The sequence below is a fragment of the Nannospalax galili genome, unplaced genomic scaffold (genome assembly GCF_000622305.1).
Source record: "Nannospalax galili isolate Female #2095 unplaced genomic scaffold, S.galili_v1.0 scaffold88, whole genome shotgun sequence".
NCBI lineage: Eukaryota > Metazoa > Chordata > Mammalia > Rodentia > Spalacidae > Nannospalax > Nannospalax galili.
The window spans coordinates 927,601-949,425 of record NW_008358908.1 but is presented as its reverse complement, the minus strand read 5'-3'; positions in this window follow the sequence as shown (position 1 = coordinate 949,425).

Here is a 21,825-nt window from a genome sequence, read left to right as displayed (position 1 = left end):
GGAAGTATACAGAAGAAACCTTCTAGACTAACCTAACAGGTCTTAGAAATGGTCTATTTATACAGCTAGAAAGCAGACATAGCATACTTACGATCAGTCACAGCCTGGTGTGTACATAGATTCCACTTCCACCAATCACAAGCTTTGGACATGCACCAATAGAAAGCATTTTGTTGTCACTTAGAAGTGCTCTCCCTTCCCATCCTGAATGAGGAGAGCTACAGGATGAACAGAGCCATGTAGAGTTCCATGGGGCTTGTCTTGGCCTGAGTGGAGTCTTCCAAAATTGGTGCAAGTTGGTGGAATTAATGACTAGAGAAAAGCCTCCTGAAGCAAGAATTGTGGCTTCGGCAGCAGCTGAGGTTGCAGGGTCCTTGCAGCTACAGTGAAGTTTCTTCAGCGTGATCATGGAGTGTTCAGAGAACACTTTTGTAAGGGACTGGATCCCTGGCAAGCAAACAAGGCCACTGAGAAATAAAGATGGCACAGTTCCCTCTTCTTGGTCTCTGGCAAGGCCTTATTTTCAACTCCAACAGGGGTCTTCAAACATTTCACTTAGAGTCACATAGCCCTGGACATATCTCAGCTTGTGGCTGTGACCTATCAGCACCCAATTCTTTAAGTTGATCAATCCAAAATTAGGGGAGGAAAAACTACCACTAAAACATTTAAAAGGTCCAAGCCCTTCTCGCTGCTTTGGATTCTTGGTTTCCAAGTACCCTCTCCACAAGTGGAGAGCTTCAACTTTCTGTGTGAATGTGTGTGTGTGTGTGTGTGTGTGTGTATTTCTTCATGTTTCAATAAAAGTTTGTTTGCCTCTTGCTCTCTGCTAGTGTGAGATTTTTTCCTGCCTTTTAATTCTTTAATGGGTGAGCAAATGAACCCAGCCTTACTCCTAGACTGATAATGTGCCAGCCACAACTCTTTGCCAGAGAAGGGGCTGCTTGGTTGACAGTTCCCTGCTCCATGCAGCCAGGCATAAGGGAAATCTCTGTCAGCTAAATGGCCCACTTTCTGTCTCCAACAGTTTTGCTCATTCAAAGAAACACAAATGTTAAAGGATGCTTACAAGGCCTAGGAAATTAACATTCTTAATATCATTCAACAGTACTTAATCCCTAACCATGTGCTGTTAGGATGGACTGAGTCCCTCTGGTCTGTCTCTGTCTCAGTATAACACAGTTGAGGTTTAATCTTGACAGTCTAGTTCAATCTCTAATCACTGTGTCAGATGTCTTTGAAAGACCCTTACAAAATACCCTCTATAGAATGCCAATAAAACTACTATACTAAACTGGGCGTGGTGGTGTACACCTTTAATCCCAGCACTCGGGAGGCAGAGGCAGGCAGATCTCTGTGATTTCAAGGCCAGCCTGGTTTACATAGTGAGTTCCCAGCTACACAGCTGGGGCTACAGGGAGACCCTATCTCAAAAAGACCAAAAAAAGAAAAAAAAACTACTATAAGTTCAAGCACAGAAATTACTACACCAACAGGCAAGTAGAGTGTCAAACAATATTTGATTTCAGCATGTTCTGATAACTAACTAACTAGATAGAAATGTCAAAAAGATTCAACATGATCATTTAGAGTGTATGTACATTCAAGTTTGCCTCATGTGGACCACGTCATGAAATGAGAACATACCATCACAGCAATGACTGACTTACTTTCCCTCCAGCTTTACCCTGATCTCTTCCAAAGTACTTGGTTCCATTGGACAAAAAAACTTTAACAGAAAGGATGCCCCACAGTCTTGCTGCTTTTAATAACTAAATGTTTATTGGTGTTAAAGCTGAGAAGAATAATTAGATACTCATTAGTTAGGACACTTTCTATTTATTTTACGAAGTATTCAAATGAGCTCTATATTTTAGATTCAGTATGCATGAATTCTCCCTTGTTTGCAGGGTCTTAAGTTCAGATGACATCTTGAAATATCAGTTCATAAAACCATTCCTATTTTTTCTTAAAGTACTAAATTATAATTTTTTGCAATAAAAATATTCAATGGAACTGGTATGAAATTTTATGAATTTACTGTCTGTTCTCTGCTTTTCTAAATTAATTCCTACATCAATGCAGAGCAAAAAATCTGTGAGTAATAAACATTTTGAAAAGAGAAGAGATTTATGTTAACTTGAATATTTTACTATTCCATGACTTTCAAAGACAGGCACTCTGGCCAACCAACAGAAATCTCTATTTACTACAAAAAACTTTAGCCTGTCAAAGAGAATCAGATCCAGAATGAGGAAAATTTGTTCCTTAGGAAATAAGTTATTGTTTTTCTCCACGTGAAGAAAGATCATTTTGAGGCTTCGAACGCAGTAAAAATGAGATGAATGCAAAGCTCATCAATCTCTCAAAATGCCCAAATCCATCGTTTTAGACATACAAAACTGCACACGCCACTTTGAGCCTCTTGTCTTTATACCCAACAGGCTCCAATTGATCTTGGTCCAAAGAATCAACCCTGATGTAAATCCAGATATTACTATATATCAGCACTAAGTGGAATTCTATCTCCTTGAAGCCAGTTCTAAGACTCTATGATAACCTCAGAACAGAACTGGAATTCATACCTAGATTTTGCATCTCTAAGTGGACTTTTAAAAAAATAATTATGTCTTGCCTACTTTAAGCAAACCTAACACCTAAAAACAGTTATTTAAAAGAAGATTTTACTTTAGGAATGGTAGTTTGCATACAAGATAAGAAATACCGCTAACTTATATTTATAAAATTCTACCTAGGTTATAAGAAGTTGCTGATCTGACGGGTATCCCTAGACATTCTAAAACATGTTCATAGCTATTTTTAACATATGGCTGATCTCAGAGGAAAATTACTGAAATGAACAACTACTCGAAATCAGAATAAGAAACTCAGCAGGCAAGCTACAGCCTCTTGGCCCTGGAGGTACACTGACTAGAGTTCACATTTCAACATCTGCCTAGAAGCATAGCACATGCTTTTATTCCATGAGGAAGACTGTACATATTGCCCATATACAGTTGCTCGAATTCTGTGATTTGAAAAATACATGTTAAACTACACTGTAAACTTACCACACATTATTTTGTCTAGTACAAACTGAATTTTTTTCATTTAGTTTACTCAGAATAATAATTCTTTTTTGTTCAAATAGAGGGAAATTTGGTTAAAACTGATTTCTAGGGGAAATGTGTTCTCATATTTATTAATAATTAAAATCACTGCATATTTCATTAAAAATAAGCCATTAGGAGTTGCTTTGAGGCTCTATCTATTTAGCAGAATAATAGTGTTTAGCTCTCTCCTATGGCCCTTGGGCTGTCTAGCCATAGGGTTTTAGGCCTGATGTCACTGTCAGGTATGGGCTGTCTTATGAAGTGGACTTAAATCCAATTAGAAAATGACTGATTACTCCCATAATATTTGTATCACTATAATATCAGAGATCATATCTTCCCAGGTCTGTGTGCTTGTTGAAGCACACAGAATTCACAGCAAGGTAAAGTTAATGATTAATTTTTTTTCCCTTCTGGTAGCTAGCATAGCACCTTTCAGCACTATGAAAGTTAGCCAATAGAAATGAGGCTTTGAAGTCAGCACCAGCTTGCTTTCTCCTTGTTTGTTTTACAGATCATGTATGTAGTATCTTTGACAATAGGATCCTACTGTCAAATTCTGGTGGGTAGCCAAGAGCAGAGGCAATGGCCAGTGTCATTTAAGGGTCTATGGAACACATGGCCAACAGCTTCAAAAGAGAGAGTTCATCCTTGGCATTGAGCTTTCACTTTGCAAGTCCTTGGTGTCTAGTGGGGGCAGTGTCCCCTTATTACAAGGTAAATCTTGTTACTCTCCTTTTATAATGTATATGTAAATATTTTAAGAAACTTCTATAGTGGTCAATTTCCATATGGCTTTTTCTAAAGGTCTTTAGTGTTAGTTCTCTCTCCCCATACTCCCTCTTCTGACCTGCCTGCCACAATTAATCCTTCCTAGTTTATTATTCCCTTTATCCCTTTATATCACTGCATTCTATTGTTCCTCCAAGGAAGCCTCCCCTTCCTTGGCCATTTATTTGTTTCCTGACTGCTCCAAATTTTCCAACTGAAACATGCATATCTAAGATTTCAAAGCCAACATCCAGCTATGAGACAGAACATGTGATGTGTGTCTTTGTGGGTCTGGGTTACCTTACTCAGGATGATTGTTTCTACTTTCAGCCCTTTACTTGCGAATTTTGTAATTTCAGTTTTTAGACAGCTAAATAATGTTACATTTCTTAAATGTACCATCTTTTCGTTACCCGTTCATCAGCTGATGGATATCTAGGTTGTTTCCATTTACTGGCTATTGTGAAAAGGACAGGAATGAACATGGATGAAGAGGTTTCTCTGTAGTAAGATGTAGAGTTTGGGGAGTATATGCCCAAGAGTGGTATGGCTGGGTCATGTGGTAGATTGAGTTCTTTTTGAGGAATCTCCAAACCGATTTCCCCTGTTGGCTGCACCAGTTTGCACTCCCACCAACAGTGGATAAAGTTACCCTTTCCCTACATTCTCATCAGCATTGGTACTTTGTGTTTTTTTTTTTTTTTTTTTTTTTTTTTTTTTGATCTTAGCCATTCTAAATGGGGTAAGATGAAATTGCAAAGTGTTTTTAATTTGCATTTCCTTGATGACTACATTGGACATTTTCGCAAATATTTCTCAGTCATTCTTGTTTCGTCTTTTAAGAACTCCTTGTCCCATTTGTAATTGGGTTGTTTGGCTTTGTTCTGATTTGGGGAGGATTCATTGTTGCTGCTGTTTTGATATTTAGTTTTTTTAGTTCTTTACTAAACCCTCTGTCAGAGGTATAGCTGGTTATGTTTTTTTGTTTTTTTCATTCTGTGGGCTTTCTGTTCTCTCAAATAATGGTGCCCTTTACTGTACAGAATATTTTTAGTTTCATGTGGTCCCATTTGTCAATTCTTGGGCCTAATGCTTGTGCTATAGAGTCCTGCTCAGAAAGTGCTTTCATATGCCTATAAGTTCCAGCATATTCCCTATTTTCTTCTCTATCAGATTTAGTGTATAATGTTTTATTTTGAGGTTCTTGGTCCATTTGGAGTTGAGTTTTATACATAGTGAAGGAGAGGAATTTAGTTTAATTCTTTTACATGTCACTATCCAGTTTAACCAGTACTATGTGTTGAACATGCTGTCTTTTCTCCGTTTTTTTTTTTTTTTTTTTTTTTTTTTTTTGGTCCCTTTTGTTGAAGATCAGGTGGCTGTAAATGCATGGACTTAAATCAGGTGGCTGTAAATTTGTGGGCTTAAATCCATGTCCTTAATCCTATTCCACTGATCAATGTATCTGGTTTTTATGCCAGTACCTTGCTGTTTTTATCACTATAGCTCTGTAGTATAATTTGAGATCAGGGATGCTAATACCTCCAGCAGTTCTTTTATCATTCCAGATTATTTTGGCTATCCTGAGTTTTTTGGGTTTCCATGAGAAATCTGAGATTATTTTTTTCAATTTCTGTGAAGAATTGTGTTGGAATTTTAAGGGACATTGCATTGAATTTGTAGACTGCTTTTGATAGGATGGCCATTTTCACAATATTAATCATTACCATCCATGAGCATGGGAGATTTTTCCATCTTCTGGTGTCTTCTTCAATTTTCCTTCAATGTTTTTACTATATGTCTTTTACTATATATAAGTGTTTCACTATATATAAGTTTTTCCTATATAAGTCTTTTACTTCTTTGGTTAGATTTATTCCAACAAATTTTACATTTTTTGAGGCTTTCATGAGTGGAATTATTTCCCTGATTTCTTTCTTGGTATGCTTCCTCTTGTCATATAAGAGGTGACCTCCATATGCTCATACACACACATACATATACACATAACCATGCATGTACACATGCATGTCTGTAGAATAAATAAATAAAATATAATTTAAAACATCTGTTTAACATATTTTTTAAAAAAACATTACTACATACAGTAACTCTCCTTATCCATGGATGATACATTCCAAGCCTTGTGTACATTAATGTCTTCCCTATATAAACATTGCAATAATAAATTTTCACATTTGACTTAAAGTATTATATGGCTTTTCTTTAGTACATTCAAATTGTCAGAATCACTACTCTTGTACTTTAAGCCCATCAGTAAGGAAAATAAGTCTGCTTGAATTCAAGCACCGCAGTATAGCAAGAGTTGACTAGATAATCCACATGGTTATTAAGTGATGACCAGGTGGGTAGTGCGTACAATGCAGATGCACCAGAGAAGGGGATGATTCAGGCAGGATGGACCAGGCTGGTGTAAGTTCTCATCTTGCTACTCAGAATGGGGCACAACTTTAGGGTTCTGAATTATTTCTGGAATTTTACATTTACTATTTTAGGGCTGATGTTGGTCATGTAAATGAAACCACAGAAAAGGAATCCACAAATAAGGAGGAACCACTGCATTAGTTAATGATACAAAATATACAAAAAGATGGTGTCTTAGGTTTTTTCCTGTTGCTATGCTAAAACACCCTGAAAAAAACAACTTAAGACAGAAAGGGTTTATTTGGGCTCACAGTTCAAGGCACAGTTAGTTCACCATCATGGTAGGGAAGTCAAGGCAGCAAGCGCTTGAAGCAGTTGGTAACAGTGTCTGCATAGTCAGAAGCTGCCAACAGTAAATGGATGCATGCTGGTGCTCAGCTTGCCCTCCTTATTTTATACAGTCCAGGATCCCCTGCCCAGGGAATGGTTCCCCACAGTTAAAATGAGTCTTCCCACATCCATTAATGAAGAAAGTCCCCCAGAGGTATGCCAAAAGTCTCAACTCCTAGCTAATTCTAGATTCTCCCAAGTTGACAACACTCACTATCACAGATGCATTGGAAAAATGTAGACAATTTCAAAAAAAGAAGGAAAAGGGACAAAGACAATCAATTATAATTGCTAATATTTTGTTTCTAAAAAGAAGAGGGAAAATAAAGAAAACGTTACCTACATTTAAATCTAGTGGTTAGGGGGCTGGAGAGGGCTCAATGATTAATAGCACTTCCACATTTCCAGAGATGAAGACTTTGGTTCCCAGCACCCACATAAGGTGGCTCACAACCACCTGAACTCCAGCTCCAGTACATCCAGAGGCCCACTTCTGGCCTAAATGGGCACTCACATGGATCTGTGTGTGTGCGCACACACACACACACACACACACACACACACACAAATAAAATAATAAAATAAATTGTAAAGCATTTTTAAATAAAAATAAATCTAGTGGTTAGTAGTGTCTCTATTTTCTTGTATTTTCTGTATTTTTCAATTTTATACTTTTAAAAAAATTGATAAACACAATAAATCAATTATATCATTCTAATACAGCCCCTCAAATAAGATTTTATGGAGTTTCTTTTAGAGATGAAAGGACACATTGCTCATAGTTAGTCCCCAATAACTTTCATGAAGCCAATACAGACTAAAATCAGGATTCCAGCCTCAGTCACCTGAATCAACCTGCTTCTCAGAAACAAATCCTTATTTTCCAAAACATGTAATAAAAAACATAGAGTTGTATAAAGATCAAGTTTTATCACTGTATTGAATATGTATCTCTATTTAATTTGACTGCCAATTTTTCTAAATGAGACTGGATTTTGTCCTATAAATAAGTGCTTACCTACATTCTTGAAAGTCCATGCTGATCACCTGACAAAAAATGTGTCTGTAATAACGTCACTGTCTGGTTCCAGTTTGGCATCTTCACTGGAGGTTATAAGACCCCAAACGACCTTGGCTACAACAGCACGTTTTCCCTACCCAATTGCCTCCCAAAGTCAGAGAGAGAGGAAAAGCATCATCAAACTCATATCTGTATGGACCTGGGCCATCCTGAGATTCTTGGGAAAATCTGTGAGTTGGCAGTCATACTGACTTAAAAGCTCAGTTTAAAAATATATGTTATGTTACAACAGTTAAGCAGCTGCTATTTCTCTTTCCTTTGCCAACTGATTATGTATAGCAAGCTTTGTAATTTCCCATTATTCACACTTGGGTTATCAGTCTTCTGAACAAACGATAATATGCTTTATTGGAAGACAAACTGGAACTGGAGTTGGAAAATAAGTTATTTAGAGCAACTGAGAAGGTTTCTGTGTATCAGATGGTTTTAATTAAAGGAATGCTAGCAATTTTGCTTCTACTTTCAGAGGCAAGACACCCCCCAGGATCAGATTTTAAGCTGGAGTCTTTTCCACCAAAAGTCTACCTGGGTCTTGAGAGGTTTTCTATTTTTCTGTCAATGTCAGGGAATATGGACTCACATAAGGGAAAGGCTAATGCCAATGACTTCTCCAAAGAAGAAAGAGTTTAAGTTTGTTTGACTTTTTCGTGATGTGTGGTCTGTGTTGTGTCAGTGCATGTTTGTGTATGTTGCGTATGTACATGCTGGTGCACATGCAAGTGTGTGTGCCTCAGCGTGGAGGACAGAGGTCAACATTGGGTGTTTTTCTACAGTCCTTCTCCACCTTACTTTTTGAGACAGGATCTCTCACTGAGACTGGAGCACACCAATTGGCCAGACTTGCTAGCCAGAAAGCCCCAGAGATCTTCCTTTTGTTCCCACTCCACAGCACTGGGATTACAGATACAGACCACAATACCAAGCTTTTACACGGATGCTGGGAACTCAAACTCAGGTCCTTGTGCTAACACAGCAGATGCTTACCAAATGAGCCATCTTTCTAGTCCTTCATTTGTTTTCATGTTTATACAAAATGGTTAGGGCCTAGAATTGCCCTAAATAGTAGGAGATATATATCCTACTGTTTCTCCAGAAATAGCAGCTCCTTTCTTTAACAGAGCACAGTTCTCCATTCCTAATATTCCTATGAGCAGGCAATATACTGAATACCCAAAAGTTTTTATCAAAAAGAGCATTTAGAGCCCTATGTCATTTATATAAACCCACAACTTTCTCATAACCACAACTTTTATCTTCCTGAAGCTCCATTTTCTTTAATCTGGAGTCTCATGAGAATGCCTGACAAATGCTCTACTTCCTCATCTAATTCCAAGCTTTTCCTGGATTCCTTTAAAATAAAACCTTAGGCTAGTGAGATGGCTCAGTGTTAAAGTTTCTGCCACCAAGTCTGATGATGCAGCTCAATTCCAGGAGCCACAAGGAAAGAAATGACTGCCCCGCCCCAAATTGTCCTTTCATCTCTACATATGGGCTCAGGCGTGTGGCACGCACACACACGCACACCACAATAAAAGGGAAGGAGGAAGGAAGGAAGGAAGGGAGGAAGGAAGGAAGGGAGGGAGGAAGGGAGGAAGGAAGGGGGGAAGGAAGGAAGAAAGTAAAGGCCATATTTCAGCATAGTTTTTTTTTTTTTTTTAACATAGGTTTTGGTTTTTGGGTTGTTTTTTTTTTAAGCTTCCAAGACTGTGACTTTTATCTCTAGAAGTTCAATGTAGGTGATTTTCATTTTCTGTAGGGCAGGAGTGAAGGTGCACTGGGGCTGTAAAAGAGTAACAGAAAAGTGATGGAGGGATCTCAGCAGACTGCCAGAGAGTGCCTGTTCCTGCCTCCCTCTGGCAGTGTCTGAAAACTCAGGTGACTGCCTGAGAGTACCCAGATCCTTCACGTGCTGGTGAGCTTCTCCCAATTTTGGGGAACCCAACCCCCTAACTGGGATTGCATGAGGCCCCTCCCCAGCCCCAGGCAGACCTGGTTTTGGTAGGATAAAGCTGAGATCTTAGGAGACAGCCTGGGTAGGGCTGTCTCCATCTGTGTAGAATTTGGGATCTCAGCAGACAGCCAGAGAGTGCCTGTTCCGGTCTTCCTCTAACATAGGGGCTAAGAATTCAGCAGACAGACAGAGAGTCCCAAAATCATGCCCCCCTTAGGGATGAGTCTTTTAGATAGACCCACTGAAGGGGTACTCCAATTGCCTCACACTGCGTCCCTATTCAGCATGGAAGAAGCCAGAGCAGTCATTGGTAATTTGGGTAAATCCTCCAGGGGATGGCATGATAGGTAGGAATTGGCTAGGCAGTTAAGGTAAAAAGACCCTAAAGAAAAGTAGCCAGTTTCTTGGCTAAAAGTCACAATGTCCTTGGGCCTTTTAGCATCATACTCAGTTCCAAAGGCCAAAAATGTCAAAAGTATTTGGGAGCTTTTATCTAATCCTTAAAAGATTTTAGGGTTACCTCTTCAGAGGGGAATGTTAGAGTAGCCAAAAGCCCTATAAAATAAAGAAGAAAGAGTACATGAAGTTATCAGAAAAAAGTGATGGGAAGATATGGAGGGAGTTGAACGGGAGGGAGTGAGCATGGATTTGATCAAAACACTTTATGTGCTTATATGCCTGTATGAAATTCTCAAATTATTTTTTAAAAAGAAATAAAATATTTTTAAAAGATATATTGTATGAAATGCACAAAAATTCAATAAAATATATTGAAAAAATAAAAAAAGAAAGAAAGAAAAATGATGGAGCCAGCGTGGTAGCACTCTCCTTTAGTCCAAGCACTCGGAGAGAAAGGCAGGTGACTCTGAGTTTAAGACCAGCCTGGTATACATAGTGAGTTCCAGGCCAGCTGGGGCTACAAGAAGACCCTATCTCAAAAAGAAATGATAGAAAACCTTTTGCTGCCTTGGAATGGAAGAGGCCCAACATCAAGACTTGGGTGACCAGGACTACACATGTATTAAGGACCACAGCTGGCCATCAAGGGAGGTGGGAAATCCATTCTTGAAAATCGGGCCTCCCAAGACTAGAATTTGAAAATGACAGAAACCTTCCCTGTCCTCGGCATAAGGCAATCTCCCCTGTTGCCTCAACACAGAGGCAAAGTCACTGTCACGCACACCCTAGGACCTGAATGCAGCCACTCAGAAGGCTGGTAACACAGGGAGTCCTCCATCTTCTAACCTGCTCCACCTTCAGCCCACCACCGGTGGAATGTGGAACAAGGGCTCACAGTTGGGAACCACAGCTCCAGGCTCACAGGAGGGGAACACAGCTCCAGATTCATGGGAGGGGTCGTAATTTCAGTTACGCTGGGTCTCCTACTATTTTCCTATATCCATCACTCTGTCTACATGATTATACTTGTGTTTAAGAAAGAGTATTTTTGATTTCTGTGCAGCAAACAGAGGCAGCAGTGGCCTGAATTTCTCACTTGGAGGGATGTCAATATCGGAGAAAACCATTCTTTTGCTTTTGTTCAGGAGACAAATGAAATGGTATTTCCTTTCTCACGGTCACAGATCTGGTTGGCTTTCTGGTGTCTACTGCTGTCACATCTTCCTCCATGGTCAGGGGCACAAGTAGTGAGACATCTTCTTACTTTAAGTCCTTGTACCAAGAATTGCCCCCACCACTGTTGCTCCAGCACCACCATCTTGGCTTCCCAGTTATTTTCTTTTTTACTTGCCAAGTCCTGAATTCAGAATTTTGAGAGCAATATAAAAGTGCCTAAGATGAAGAAAATATTCGTCCTGCGTGATAAGGTTACTCACACAGTCCAGCACACAAAGTCAGTCTCTTGGGGACTGGGGTACCCTGGGCCCCAAGGCCGGCTGCCTAGGGCACACCTCATTCTGCCATCTTCAGCATAAAATATTTCAAAACAGTTTTTACATTTACTTACTCATTGTGTGTGCCCAGGACTACGCATGTATTAAGGATCACAGCTGGCAATCAAGGGAGGTGGGAAATGTGGAGCTAGCATATGGGGGTCAGTGGATAGCTTATTTGGAGTCCCAGGCATGGAACTGAGGTCCTCCCATTTGATGTTAAGTGGTCTTATTTGCTGAGACATCGCTCTAGCCCATAAAATAATTCCTAATCAACTATTTGACTGCTACCCAATAAAGCATATCTGACCTACAGCTGTAATGACCGAAAGAGGTTCCTTTAAAATCCTGAAAAAAGCCACCTCTTTCAAAACACAGCAGTCAAACACGTCTATGAGAGCCTAGAAGCAGAGATTTAAGTTCATAAAATTAAAAAAGTTATCCTAAGGCCCATTTTCTTAAATCTACCCACCAAGTTAATCATATATAATATCCTAATAGAAATTTGGCATAATTAAAAGTTTATCTCAGTTTGAATACTAATCCCCTCTAGCTCCATTAATCAAGGGGAAACATTTCATGAAAACAAATTTCTCAAACCAAGTCTCCAGGAGCAACTCGATGTAACTCCTTTGATCTTCAAAGAAGAAAAAATTCTTTCACAGGCCCTTAGTCCTGCCTTGGTAAATCAACGTTGGTCTCCAAGGCAGATTCTGAGTAAATAGGGCTGCCACCACATAAACCTGAAATGAAGAGAGAGCAGTCTGACTATTTTTTCTTTATTTCTCAGTAATAACCACACCACTCAACAGATAGTAGATTCTCAATAAATGAGTATGGCTTACACATATCTTCCCCTATAACCCACTGGTACGCTGACATGCTACTGAGATACAGTGGGCTTCGACATGAGAAGGCTCCTAGAGGAGATTAGTGTCCCAGCAAGTTAGAAATGCCTGTTAGGCGTCCAGGTGAGGTTGAGCAAGCAGCTCAAGGTGGACTTCAAGGAATAATCTGGGATAGACATATAAAGTGAAAGTCATTAGTTATAGAGATGCTATTCAAAGTTAGGAGATGAAATGATGACCCAAAGAGAGTAAGCATAGCAAGAAAGGAAGAGATCCATGAAGACTGAGTCCTGGGGCTACCAACACTGAGGGAACAGAGGCACAGGAGGGCCCAATGAAGAAAGAAGCCAGGAATATATTGTGTTCTGGGAAAAAATAAAGTCTAACAGAGAGAAAACTAACTGAGTCAAATGTGTCTGGTAAGTAAGCAAGGACAATTTCCCAGAGGGATGTAAGATCCATGAGGAAAGGAGTTCTCTCCTGTGTTCATTTCCCAAGTATCTAGACTGGTGCCTGATGATGGTAGACACTAATTCAACATTTGATGAATTTTTATAGTGTGAACAAGACAAGAATCTTAATTCACAAGCTCAACTGTGCAATAATAAAATAGGTCTCCTTTCTACAGATAACTTCACTTCTGCTTTGAGTATCATTCCAAAGAGATGATGGGAAAATTAACCTTGCTCATTTTCAGACCACCATTCTCTCTAAAGTTGTCTCAACTTCTGAAGGATACCAAGGTCTTTAAGCAGCAATATGCCCCCCCCAACTCCCCCTTCAGCCAGTTCAGATCTATCCCATGACATGGGAGTTTCTGAGAGGCCCTTAGACAAGGCATTCAAGCTACAAATGAGCAGACCAAGCAGGGTAGGACACTAATACTGGGGTGAAGCGGGGTAGTAGTCAGATGCCCAGTCATTGCCAAAAGGCAACAGTTATTCCATCCCAGTGGGCAGTTTCCATGTATGAATATGACCTAGGACTACCTGATCTTTTGGTGATTTTTGATAAGAATGAAGCAATTTCTTAAGGGAAAATAAATCGATGTGGGAAATGTGGGATGTCTGTGCTGTTTCTGCCATGGCTGCTAGGATAAAGCAGGGCCCACAGGTCTCTCACAGCCTTGTGGGCCCAGAAACCATAGTAGAAGCTCTCAGACCTCACCTTTTCCCTTCTCTCCACTTTAGAGGAATAATTTCCTAAGTTGGAAAGCAGGCCCACTCTCTTCCTTGCTGCTTTTAAGCCTGAGAAGTCTCTTCCCCTTTCTAGGCTTCAGTCTTTGAAACAGAATCCTTTTCAAAGAATCAGCTCTTAGATTCACTGATTCTTTGTATTGTTTTCTTTGTTTCTATTTCGTTAATTTCTGCTCTGATTTTTGTTATTTCTTCTCTTCTGCTGGGTTTGGGTTTCATTTGTTCTTGCCTTTCCAGTGCCTTGAGTTGCACTGTTAAGTCATTTATTTGGGCTCTTTCTAATTTTTTTTAATGTGTATGCGTGCATTGCCTACATGTAGGTAAGTGCACCCGTGTCATGCAATACCCGCAGAGGTCAGAAGAGGCTGTCAGATCCCCTGGGACTGAAGTTATGGACAGTTGTTAGCTGCCATGTGGGTACTGGGATTCGAACCCTGGTCTTCTGCAAGAACAGTGTTCTTAACTGCTGAGCCATCTCTCCAGCCCCATGGGTTCTTTCTAATTTTTTAATGTAGGCACTTAGAGCTATAAACTTCCCTCTTAGGACTGCTTTTAATGTGTCCCAGAGGTTGTGTTGTGTTGTATAGTCCTTTTCATTGAATTCCAGGAATTCATTTATTTCTTTCTTAATTTCTCTTTTGACCCATTCCTTGTTTAGGAGTATGTTATTCAATCGCCATGAGTTTGTGTAGTGACTAAGGCTTCGTCCAGTGCTGATTTTGAGCTTTATTGCATTGTGGTCCAATAGAATGCATGGAATTATTTCAATATTTTTGTATTTGTTGAGGCTTGTTTTGTGGCCCAGTATGTGGTCAGTTTTTGAAAAAGTTCCATGGGGTACTGAGTAGAAAGTGTATTCTTTTGTGTTTGGGTGGAATAATTGAAAGAAGTCTGTTAGATCCATTTGATGTATGGTGTCATTTAATTCAGATTTCTCTCTGTTTAGTCTTTGTCAGGTTGACCTGTCTAATGGAGTCAGCAGGGTATTGAAGCCCCCTACTATTACTGAATTGGGGTTTATCTGTGTCTTAAAGTCCTGTAGTGTTGTTTTTATGAATTTGGGTGTGCCAGAATTTGGTGCATATATGTTAAGATTGTAATATCTTCTTCGTTAACTGTTCCTTTAATCAGAATAAAGTGACCCTCCTTATCTCTTCTGATTAGTTTTACTTTGAAGTCTGTTTTGCGAAATATGAGAATTGCAACCCCTGCTTGTTTCTTAGTGCCATTTGCTTGGAATATTCTTTTCCATCCTTTTACCTTAAGGTAGGGCCTGTCCTTGAAGGTGAGATGGGTTTATTGCAGACAGCAAAGAGATGGATTTTGTTTCTTAATTCATTCGCTTAGCCTCTGTGTTTTGACTAGGGCATTCAGTCCATTGATATTTAAGGTTATTATTGAAAGATGTGTATTGGTAGCCATCATTTTGATTGCTGTTTTTGTTCTCTGTGTAATTTTGTATTTCCAAGATTATGCCTTTATTTATTTTCTTCTGTTGCCCCTAGGGTATAGTTGTTGCTCTCTCTGCTCTCTGTATTGCTTCAAGTATTCTTTGAAGGGCTAGTTTTATGGACATATATTCTTTCAGGCTGTTCATGTCATGGAAGATTTTTCTTTCCCTTCAATTATAATAGACATTTTGGCTGGATATAGTAATCTGGGTTGGCATCTGTGGTCATTTAACACTAGGAATACTTTGGTCCAGGCTCTTCTGGCTTTCATAATTTGCATTGATAAGTCAGCTGTAATTCTGATGGGCTTTCCTTTGTATGTGACTTGTTGTTTTTCTTTTGCTGCTTTCAGGATTCTCTCTTTGTTCTGTACAGTTAGTGTTTTTACTATGATATGGGGAGTTTCTTTTCTGATCCTGTCTATTTGGTGCTCTATGTGGCTCCTGTATTTGTATGGGGATGTCTTTCCTTAATTTCAGGAAATTCTCTTCTACAATCCTGTTTAAGATCTGGTCAATTCCATTAACCTGAAATTCTTCTCTATTCCTATGCTCTATAGATTTGGTCTTTTCATGTTGTCCCACATCTCTTGCATATTCCAATCCTGTGTTTTTTCAAGTTTTCCATAATCTTTTCTTGAGTGGTCCAATTCTTCATCGTTATCCTCCAGTGTTGATATTCTGTTTCCCATTTCATTCATTCTAGCAGTGAGGCTTTCCCCTGTTGTTTCAAGTTGGCTTATTGAATTTTGCACTTCCTTCTTCAATTCTCCCTGAGTTTTCTTCAATGTTTCTATTTCTTTTGTGAATTCATTCAGAAGTTTATCCCTACCTTCTTTTAGCTCTTTGATTTGTTTGTTCATGTGGTCTTTAAACTCGATGAATTCCTTGATCATGTCTATAATTGTTCTTCTAAGTTCAGTGTCCTGGGTTATCTCTAGGGGGTTCTCCTTGTAGAATTCTTCTACAGAATTGGTTGAGTTTGGTGAGGACATAGAGTGTTGGCTTTCCATTTTATTATTCTTTCGTTGTGGTTTTGACATGTGAATTTCTTTTTTTCTTTATGATTCTGATATGAGAATTAAGTTGAAGTTTGCTTCTGTTTGTATTATCCAGGTGCCTAGGTCCTTTCTTTATTGGTTATGTAAAGCTGGTTGGTACAGGGTCCAGGTTCTCTCAGGTTTAATTTGGAGGGAACTGATGGCTTCAAATCAGCTATTCAGAAGTACCACAGAAGCCCAATTCAGGTTCCAGTCAGGTACACTCAGGCTTCCTTCACCACATGAAGGCAGGATCTGGGTGCTTTCAGGCAGTCCCCTGCATTCTCAACCCTGTGCAAGAGGGAGGCCAGAGGGAGAGCAGAACTGGGAACTCTCTGATAGTCTGCTGAGATCTGAGCCACTGATGTTTGACAAAGGTGCCAAGAACACATAATGGAGGAAAGACAGCATCTTCAACAAATAGTTCTAGCAAAACTGGATCTCCACCTGTAAAAGAATGAAACTAGATCACTTAGCTTTTGCCTTACACAAAAATCAACTCCAAATGGATCAAAGACATCAATGTGAAACTGGAAACCCTGCAACTATTAGATGAAAATATTGGCAGTAACTTACAAGATATAGGTGTAGGAAAGGATTTTCTAAATCAGACAGAAATTTCTCAGGAATTAAGGTCAGCAATCAATAAGTGAGAACTCATTAAACTAAAAAGCTTCGGTGCAGCAAAAGAAACAATCAAAAAGTGAAGAGAAAACTCACATAATGGGAAAAAAATCTTCACCAGTGACACATCTGACAGAGGTTTAACATCCAGAATATATAAAGAACTCAAAAAGAAGTGAAAAACCAAATGACCCAATTAAAAGATGGGCCAAAGTTCTGAACAGAGAGTTCTCAAAGGAGGAAATAAAGATGGCTAAGAAACATCTCAAAAAGTGTTCAACGTCATTAGAAATTAGGGAAATGCAAATTAAAACCACCCTAAGTTATCATCTTACTCCAATCAGAGTGGCTAGGATCAAGAAAACAAATGATACCAAATGCTGGCAAGGATGTGGAGAAAGGAGAACAGCCATTCACTGTTGGTGGGATTGCAAACTCATGCAACCTCTATGGAAAACAGTGTGGAGAACTCTTAAAAAACTAAAAATGAACCTACCATATGACCCAGTTATACCACTCCTTGGCATATACCCAAGGGACTCATCCTATTGTAGAAACACTTGTACAACTATGATTGTTGCTGCTCTTTTCACAATTGCTAAGAGATGGAAGCAACCTAAGTGTTCCTCAACTGATGAGTGGTTAACAAAATGTGGTACATTTACACAATGGGGTTCTACTCAGCAGTAAAGAAAGATGAAACAATGAAATTTGTAGGTAAATGGATGGACCTAGAAACTGTTATACTAAATGATGTTACACAGACTCAGAAAAACAAATGACGTATGTTCTCCCATATATGTGGGTCCTAGCACCAAATCCTTTTAAATTCCAGGTCCTTTTAATAAGATGATGCTATGCAGCAGTTCCTTCTGCATGAAATAACTACCATCATCATGATTTCGGCTGAGCCTGATCACTAAACATCATCACAATTGGTCATTAAAGGTGGGCCAAGCAGTGTCACTGGACCCTCAGCCACTTTTTCCAGCCAACTGTATGTAATTTGATCCTAATTACACATGGCCTCCTGAATTGGGGGAGGGCTAAATTATACAGTCTGCAGAAGGCTAGGAAGAGAAGGTATGACCCATGCTGGGTAAAGGCTATCCAGTATGCATACCTTCAGGTCATACATAGACCTCAGCAACCCCTCAGTTATCTATCAAAATACCTGAAAGCAAATCCTGAATCTATCACTGTAGAGTCCAGCCTTGGAAGACAAAAGAAAAATGATGAAGAACCCAATCAAGGGATGCTTTTGGAAGCCCTTGTCAAGAAATTCCAATGGACTCTCATATGAACATTTGAAAATTGCCCTGTTCTGGCTTTTTTCTAATTCCCTGTCTAGAACTTGTAATGCTAATTACTCTTGCCTTTACCTCTCCTTCACAACTCCTATTCACCAGTCAAAGACTTTCTTTTCCCTTTAGAGATAAGAGTTATGCAATTTGGGAAGTCTTTTAGATAGACCCACTGAAGGGGCTCAGCAATTAAGAGCACCGACTGCTCTTGCAGAGGACCCAGGTTCGGTTCCCAGCACCCACATGGCAGCTAACAGTAATTCCAGTTTCAGGGGATCCAACTCCCTTTTCGGGCCTCCGTGGGCACTACACAGCATGGTGCATTTACAAACATGCAGGCAATACACTCATACACATAAAATAAAAATAATACATGAAATATTTCAATAAAAACAGAATCCTAAAACACTGCATTCTACTTCTGCCTGAGCCTCCCCATGAAACTCATGAAGGTAATGTGAATTCCATTGCCTGTGTGCTGGAGCAGCAGAGAATGGAAGCTGAAACACAGAATAGTAGGACAGGGAAGAAAAAAATGCAGAAGGTGAAAAACAGTTAATTGCTCAAAATATTATCCTGACGCATGAACCAGAAGAGCATGAACATGAATTTGGGGAAAATAAAGCAGGGTAAGGAGCGGCCCTTACCCTCCAGGAACTTACAATGTTGATATGACAACACACACATAAGAATGCACATACAAAATATGGAATCTGTGGCGTCGTGTTGAGAATTGGTTCTGGCAAGACTTACTAGGAAAACAAGTTATGAACAGTTGAGTTTAAGCTTGTTCTTTAAGAGCAAATGCATTTTTATTTTGAAGTGAAAATTGTCCATTTTGGCAGGAGTGTAAATTGCATTTCTAGAAGGCAATTGGCAATATTCTCTTTAAAAAAGAACTTGAAAACGTACATTCTGAATGCCCAAGCGATTCTATTTCTAGTGAAATATCTTAATTATATGTACAATGGCATATGAACAAAACACCTATGGCAGAAATGAATGTCCACAGACAGAGAGACAAGCTCAGGAAAGTATGATGTATCTGCAAACTGAAATGCATACTCAAATGAAAGTGTAAGAAATGCAAAAGGACATATAAGGATAGATATATGTGTGCCTGTGTATCATGCACCTGACCTAGAACTACTATAGAAAATTTTGATGGGAATAATTTTATTCACTTTACAGCATGCTATCCAATTTTTCAGAATGCTTCTGTATATGTATACACATGACTGCGTATTGAAAAGGCTACAAGGAGTTATACACCGAAGACTCCTGAGGGTTATAAGAGAGTAGTGTTCCCTCCTGCAACAGGTGAAGTGTTGGGCTTGGCCATGTGATTTGCTCCAACCAGTGCAATACAAACTGACATGTCATGTATCAAGTCATGCTAGTGCTTTAAATGTGATTGTCCAATTTGGTTTATTTCCTCCTCCCCCTCTCTCTGTGAGCAGAAGGATGTTCCAGGGCAGGTTGGTTCCCCCTTTAGCTGACAACAGACAGGGAGCAGATTCAAAGACCTGAATTTCATCCTTTCCTACACAGAAGGAAGATAAATGCTATTGTAGGCCACAATGATTGTGTGTCATTGGCCATGAATACAAATTTGAGAAATAATGTGTCTATCATTAGATTACTTTTAAAATTGAATTTACAGGTAAATTTACTTTTAAAAATTATGCATTTTCAAAGTCAAAGTAGATGTAAATTGTTTTTGTTATCTGAAAAAGCAAAAAGAATAGAAAAATACCAACGTTTCCTGAATTTGAAGGTAAGACATAATGACAGAAAATTATCAACAACACCACAAAGTGTTTAAAAATAAACAAGTGCAAAATCTAAAAGTAGCTCATAATCCTGTCAAACATACATAACTCTCGATATAGGAATAGAATTTTTAAGTGTTTGTTTCTGACTTTTTTTAATGGTTGAGCCCATGTTGTATTGAGTTTGGTATTTTCTCTTGAAACGTGCATATTTTCTTTTGTTAACAGACTTGTTTATGCCATTTTTTACATCTGTGTTTTATAGATATGATACACTTAGCTCTCCCTTGCTATTTAGGATTTTATAACATAATCATATAGATAACTTGGTAACCCTCATTATACATTAAATTTTCTCCTGTATTAAGGATTATTTCTGAGTCAGGCATAGTGGCACTTGCCTTTAATCTCAGCACCTGGGAGGTAGAGGCAGGCAGATCTCTATGAAATGGAGGCCAGCCCTGTCTATGTAACAAATTCCAGGCCAGCTGGAGCTACCAGGAAACCTTACCTCCCCCCAAAATTATTTCTGGCTCCACAACTGAATATCTGTAAGGCAAACCATGCAGGTAAGGCTCAGGAACATTATGGAAGAGGGAGGCAGAAAAATTGTAAGAACCAGATGACCAGGATGCCTGCAGCATGCTGAATAGAGTCTTCTAGATGGCAGGGAAGCTGCACCCAGGAAATGTCCACAATATGGTTCTAAACAAGACCTGCAGAATGACGCCACCAGTTGGCATGCCAATGTGGATGGGGGCAATATGACAAGGTCCCATCTCTAGATGAAGTGCTACAAGCAATCAATGGCTGCCGAGGAAGGGAGTTTTCTCCAGGGACAAGTTCCCTGATGAATTATCTACTCCCAAGTGCTCAGCCATCAGCACATGCACATGCAAGCACTACTAAATATCAATCAAAGAAGAGGTCACCAAGTTCAGTGGGAGTGCGGTGGAAATGGGAAGAACTGGAGGAAGGAGAGGGCAAGGTAAGGGTAGTGTAAATATGGTGCTGGTGTGTGAGACTGTAAACAAAATTAAAAATTAAAAAGAATTGGCTTAAAAATTGAAATTATTGTCTGTCAAAAAGAAAACATCACAAATTTAAAAAGGTTTTTTTTTTTTCTTCTGGAACTCAGGAGATAGTGCAGTGGACAAAGCACTTGCCATACAAATATAAGAACCTGGGTTCAAATCTCCAGAACCCATGTAAAGCTGAATACAATAGTACATGTTTATAATCCTAGTGCTCCATAGTGAGATAGGAGACTGAGACAGGAGAATCCCCAGAGGCTCCAGGATCAGCAAGCCTGGGATATACAGAAAAAAGAAAAAGAGCAACTCTGTCTCAAACAAGGTGGAAGGCAAGGACTGACACTCAAGGATGTCCTCTGAGCTGTACATGCCTGCTGTGACGTACATGCACTCATATTTACACACATGAATGTGCACACACACACACACACACACACAAAGATAATGAAGAATATTTCCACGAGAATAGAAAATATTTTAAGGCTCATTACAGTTACAGAATTGTTTGCTGGGTGCAAACAACTTAATCTAACAAAACAAAAAGAAGAGCTCACGAATGCAAGCACAGGCTGAACTCAGCTGGGCTGGAGCCAACAAAGTGTGCGTCTGTCACAACATGCAACCAGGCGTTTCAGTCTTGTGAGGAGCCACTGAAGGTCCCTGAAAAAGGGTTACCGGGATGAATAAGACATTTTAGGAAAATTTGCAGCAGAGACGCAGCACTGTGGGAGAACTGGAAGATGCAGTTCAGTTTCTGCAGAGGCAGAAATTTGTTACAGAAGTTTTGACACAAGGTGATGAGTGCTGGATTAAGATGAAGACTATAGGAATGGTGTAAGGACATGTGAGGCACAGTAGTGTAGGATACATTGCGGGTTCTTTACAAATCAAAAATCAGCAAATAAATACGGTTTCACTTTCTGTATTCAGTTACTCATGGTCAGTTATCATTCTAAAATACTAAGTGGAAAAAT